The sequence below is a fragment of the Anomalospiza imberbis genome, chromosome 1 (genome assembly GCF_031753505.1).
Source record: "Anomalospiza imberbis isolate Cuckoo-Finch-1a 21T00152 chromosome 1, ASM3175350v1, whole genome shotgun sequence".
NCBI lineage: Eukaryota > Metazoa > Chordata > Aves > Passeriformes > Viduidae > Anomalospiza > Anomalospiza imberbis.
In genome coordinates this window covers 33,640,874-33,646,617 of record NC_089681.1, presented here as the reverse complement: position 1 = coordinate 33,646,617, position 5,744 = coordinate 33,640,874, and the positions used below count along the sequence as shown (strand labels likewise).

Sequence of the window (5,744 nt, the reverse complement as noted above, 5' to 3'; positions counted from 1 at the left end):
TCTCTGTGAAGGAAACTGGGAGGAAGAAGCAAATACCATCATTAAACTAGGCATGAACAGGAAAAAAAAATATTAACCCCATGCTATGAGCACTGGATATTTCCAAAGGAACAAAGAAGGAAGTAACTGGTTATAATTTTGAAAGGCTAACTCTCAAACTACTTTTGCAATGAATGATTAACATGGTCTAATGTCCCTGCTCATTGCAGGGGGGTTGGAACTAGGTGACCTTTAAAGGTCCCTTTCAACACAAACCATTCTGTGATTCTATTGTTCTGTGATCCTATGATTCTACTAGAAGTTTGCTTGATGTCCAATATCTCTACTTCTCACTGCTCCAAGTTTCCCATTCTTTTAGCTCACACCACTGAGCCCTGTCTGCCTGAGACAGAAGGCTGCAGCAATTATTGGTGTTACTGTGATAAACTCAGCATTAATGATGTACGATGGTGTCAGCGCTTGTGTTCATGTATCAGCTGCCTATAGACCCTGCACACTTCCAACAACAGCAATCATGTTCCCCATTGATGCATTTGCTTTTTATGCCTTTAGATCAATTCAAACTGCAAACACCTATTGGTCATCTTTACTGTAAACCTGGATAATGCAAATCTTGCAGGTGTTCTCAGAAGTTAATGTTTCCTCATATTCTGGATTTCTTTTCTCCAAGTCCCTGAGCAATAATTTTGGATTAGGACATATATCTTTCACACTAGGTAGAATGAACATATGGGCATTACTCTCTCTATAATGAAATTGATTGAAATTGGTTGAATTGGTTGAAATTCAAATTGATTCAATTGGTTGACATTCAAAACACCTTAACTCTGCCTCCAGTCTTTGTACTGCTGAAATTCTCATTAAATTGGTTGGAGTTTTCCCTCAGATGAGCACATGAAAGTGCATGCAGAGGGAGTTCTACACTACTTGAGAGGTTGTTTGAGTGAAGATTATGTACGTTTGGGTTGCCCACCAACTGGTGAAATAACTGGATTATTCAGGGACTGCTAATGTTTGTTGAGGTTTTCAGTTCTGTATTATTGCTGTCTGGAATAAAACTCAGAGTGGCACCAGGTGCCAGCTGTTCAGTGACCCATGAAAGATGGGCCACTAGTAGGTGTCAAGTCCTTGGGACCCTGACATCCAAGCAGGACAGGTGAGTGGTTATGTGGCCAAACCCATCGGAGTCCTGATGAATTAATCCTGAGTGTGAACTCCCACAGTTATGGCTTTGTAAAGCCAGGAGGGCACAAAGGAATTACCTACTTGCAATTGCAACATTTTATTTCCCAGTGCTGGTGGAAACCCGTGCTGTTAATTGCTCTCTCATTTACAGCTGATAAGCAGCTACTTTGTTGCTGGGAGACACAGATATGGGGACACTGTCCCTTGGTGATGTGAAATATGATGAAGTGAAATTTGGTTGAATTTAGAGCCAGTCACATAAACCTTGGGATTACAATCTCCCTGTAGCACCTGTGGTCTGAATTATATTATTCTGTTTATTTGAAAATGAAATTGTTAAGGAGCAACTTTAAAAAGCAGTAAAAAGAACCCTGCCCACATTTATTGCTACGGTGGGTTTTTGGGGGCAGTAGTAAAAGTTGCTCCAAAAACGACTTGATAAACTCACACTAGAAATATTCCTTCAAGGACTGTGTTAACAAAAAAGCTAAATGCAAACTCACCTCGGATTCCTCACGGAATCCTTAAAATGCAGGTGGCAGGAAACTTGAAAAAGTTTCAGAAGTAGTAGTTTTCTATGTCTGCTTTCATATTTTTCACTAATGACCATCCAGAGATATAATTTATTTTACCTTAGATCCCAACCAGTACTAATATTAATTTATTAGTTCCCAAAAAAGATGAAAATTATTTTATGGTCTTGTTCTGCTTATATGTGAAGGAGACTTCAATTATTTCTGGACATCACATTTGTTTGAACTTAAAAAAATATAGGCTTTTCTTCCTTTTCTTTTTTTTTGTACCATTGAAGCTTATCAATGATGCTACATGAAAGATGTAGCATTTCATATGAAAGAGATATTAATATATTTCCTATATTCCCACCAAAATGTTATCCAGTAGACTTTATAAATTTCTTACAGCCTTTTTTCAAAATATTGACCAGCAGAGATTATGCTATTTTCTACAGACTTTCTCCAAAGTGTTAGTCAGCAATGTATGTAAAGATGTCTTCATTTATAGTCATATTTTCCAATATGCATCCTTCTAAAACCAGTGTTTCTCTGTGGTTCTTGCTGTGGTTTTCCAAGGCAAATAGGATTAGAAATGCATATAAGTGTACATCTTTAGAACAGAAGGAAGTCTTTAAAGGAGTATCCTCTACAGACAGACATGAAAGATAACTGGATTTTCTTTTTTTGGTTTCAGTAACATTTTATTACTAATATGTGATTTTAAATCACATAAAATATGTCATTTTATTTTAAAGGCCCATACTCCTGACTGTCAAGTGCTTATCAAAACACAACTAAAATCCAAAACTTGACACGGGTACCACAGCTCTGGCATTTTCCTCTTTCAATTCCATCTAAAAACATAGGAAAATTATCTGAATTCTTTTCCTGAATACACAAAATACTCACTGCGGTCTGAATTTATAAATCAGTATTATTTAAACATATGGATTTAATCCTTTACTACAGAAGCAGGTTCAATCTGATTTCATTTCTCTCTAAAGCTGAAAATAAAATAGAAAAAAACCCTAACATCTGAATCCCATATGTCAGGCACTAATTATTAAACATATATATAGAGAGAGCTACACAGACAGAACCTAATTTATTAAACTGTTCTATTCCAAAATACATATTTAAAGGTCATTACTTCATTATTGAAGCACACTTAGTCTATATGTAGTTCCTATCTCGCTAATCTTAATTATTTTTCTATGTTAGAAATGGTTTACTACAATGTTTTGAGGGTTTTTGGTTTTTGTTTCTATGGTGGTTTTTTGCTAGGCACTTGTAAATCAAAGTCCCCTCAGGTAAGAACATAGGATAAGAAGGTCAGCTCATGAAAATTCATCTATTCCTTTATAACACTCAATTATTTAGTGACAGTTTCTTTAAATACTTATCTGAAATTTCCTCCAAAATGTTATTTTATTTATTGTTATATAAAGAGATTTAAAAATGTGAGTATTTTAGTTTTGAAAAGAGAATGAAACTAATCATAAGTTACAGAAATATTTTTTTTCTGAAATTTCCAGTAAAATAACACATAAATTGTCACTGGCTGTTAGTGACCTGCTACTTCATCTCACTGTGGCAAGTTGTCACAAAACATTAGACCCATCAGTGACTATAAATGTGCTATTTTTAGGCCATTAGTAGTTATTTCTTTTATGGCCTTTAAAAAAAACCCAAACCTTTTCCTGAATTACTGTTAATGTGAGATGAGCTGCAAAATACAACCAGAAAGGCTATAAAACCTGCTTCTTTATGAAATCACTGAGGTTTTCTGTGGTGCTTAAATTACTTTCAGCAAAGCAATTCAGTAAAGAAAGTTTGAGATCTGGCCTTCTACAGTAAGCACTCAATAGATCACAAAATAATGCTTTTACAATAATCGATTTTGCCTTAACAGATTTTTTTTTTTTTTTTGTAAAAATAGGTTTATAAACTATGTTGCTTCATTCCACATCCAGCAACCTGAGATAACAGTGCCAGGCAGTAAGAGATTTTGAGGTAGACCTTGATATTGTAAAAAGCCCCAGCTTCTACAAGCAAACATAGATTTCTTGGCAATTAGACTAGCTGGAGTAAATTTCTCTCTGACATGATTTATAAATTCATCCAACTTAATTTGCTGATAGGAAGCTGAGCACTGTACCCAGGTCATTTGGTCTGATTTATATCAGAGAAGTGTGCAAAAGAAAATGGAGCTTCTCTATCTTGCTCTTGTCCTCTCCTAGATTCCTGTTACTATATAACAGGCATTCTTTTCCTTTAATTACCTTCTTCACGGCTTGAGAGCTTTGATGACTTGATTAAGCCTTGCAGTGCAGTTCCAGTCCCTACCCATCTGATTAATTAGACAAAACCTTATTAACTTCCTAATTCCAATCAATAATGCACTGATGCTGAACTGTGGAAGGGCAAAGTAAGGATAGCAATTTTGTCTGAAGACGCTGAGCCATGTACAGTCTGTTCTTTTACTTCTTCATAGTTGCAAAATTAAAACTACCCATCAAGAATGTATTTGCTCAGGAAGGCATTTTGTCACCACCTCTCTTACCTGAACCATGTCAGCACTAAAACTTATACTGATGGAGGCCCACTGGTGGCACCTTTGTGCTGGGCTGCCTTCTTCCAAGTATTTAGCTGTTTCTTGTGGAAAATGGTACCTACTGTCTTGGAGTTACAGTTTCCTGCACAAGATGCTAATGGCACTGGAAGGGCATGGCTAACCTATGCTCTCTCTTGTACAGCCTTCCCTGAACCTGTCCAGAAGTGAGGAGAGCCAGCAGGGACTTTCAGTGTATTTTGAGGATGCCAGTGGATACATTTCAGTGCTGAAGGATTATCTCAGCAGCTGCCAGCACGGTCAAACAGCACACAGATAAGGCAAAACAAGTGTAACTATGGGTGGCTGAAACAGAGCCAGGCCGTGGTGATGGCACTTCTGTGGCTCTCAGCTCCTCTGTCCTGAACTCTGTCACTGGTGCTGGAGGTCTAAACATTTACAAAGGCTTGGCAAAAGGAAGTCAGGCTTTCTACTTTTTCTTTTCGGGATGATCTGAATGTGCAAGCAGAGAATTTTGCATGGTTGGGGCAGGCAACTCCATTTCTCAGGCTGCCACTTTTCCACTCAGTGATTAACCAATGCCACTGTTTCACATATTTTTATTACAACTATATGTTAGACCTAACTTGCACAGTCCGTAGCTGTTGTGTCTTTTTAAAAAATTATTTTCTTGCAGCAACACTGACAATGAAAATGGGATCCAAAAGTCTCGAAAAGTCTGTTCAGCTAAGATTTCACACTAAAGTAGCCCTACCCATTATTATGAAAAATACTGCTCCTGTCTGTGTTATTTGGCTTGGTCTAGCTTTCTTCAACTATTGGGTTGGGGGTGGGGGTGGAACTTACAGAATCAGAGGATATCCTGAGTTGGAAGGGACCCACAGCGATCACTGAGTCCAATTCCTGTCTCTACACAGGACAATCCAAAACAACACACCTCGGTTTTGAGGGCCAAGTACAAGAAAAAGTAGGGGGAAAGTGTGACAAAAAGACCTCTCTAATAATCTTTCCTCAGTAGTAGACAGTCCTGGCATTAGCAAAGATAGCAAAAGGTATAGCTCCCATAACACTTCTCAGCAATGCACAACTGGTTTGCATTCAGGATAAGAATCAGTGACTGATGGTGGATGCTAACTATCCACCATTTATTCTCCAAATAGAAACACACGGTTTCCAGACCAAACACATCTGAATAACAAACGTTTAAAGCACTGTATTGTGCTAAGAATGTCTGCAAGAGGGGAGCTGGACAGGTAGGACGTGTGGGAGGACCCAAGGGCTTCTCATTAAATGCCATTGTTATTCTTGTTTTCACTGGGTTTTCATTTTCTGATCACATAAGCAGCTCTTTTGTTCTCATTAATGTTTGCCTTTCTAAACAATCCATAGTAACAAGTACCTCCATTATGCTTTCCACAAGCCACTGACAACAAACCACAATTCTCTGTACAATACATTTTCTTGGAGGTAGT

At 37.6% G+C, this 5,744-nt stretch overlaps 1 long non-coding RNA gene across 1 annotated transcript; it reads left to right on the top strand.

Annotated features, from left to right (window-relative positions):
- The first annotated feature begins 310 nt into the window (after nt 1-310).
- On the top strand, nt 311-4,383 carry LOC137472176 (uncharacterized). Its single transcript, XR_010998049.1, has 3 exons — nt 311-631; nt 1,064-1,156; nt 3,640-4,383. It is a non-coding gene; the product is annotated as an uncharacterized lncRNA (long non-coding RNA).
- Nucleotides 4,384-5,744: the final 1,361 nt, after the last annotated feature.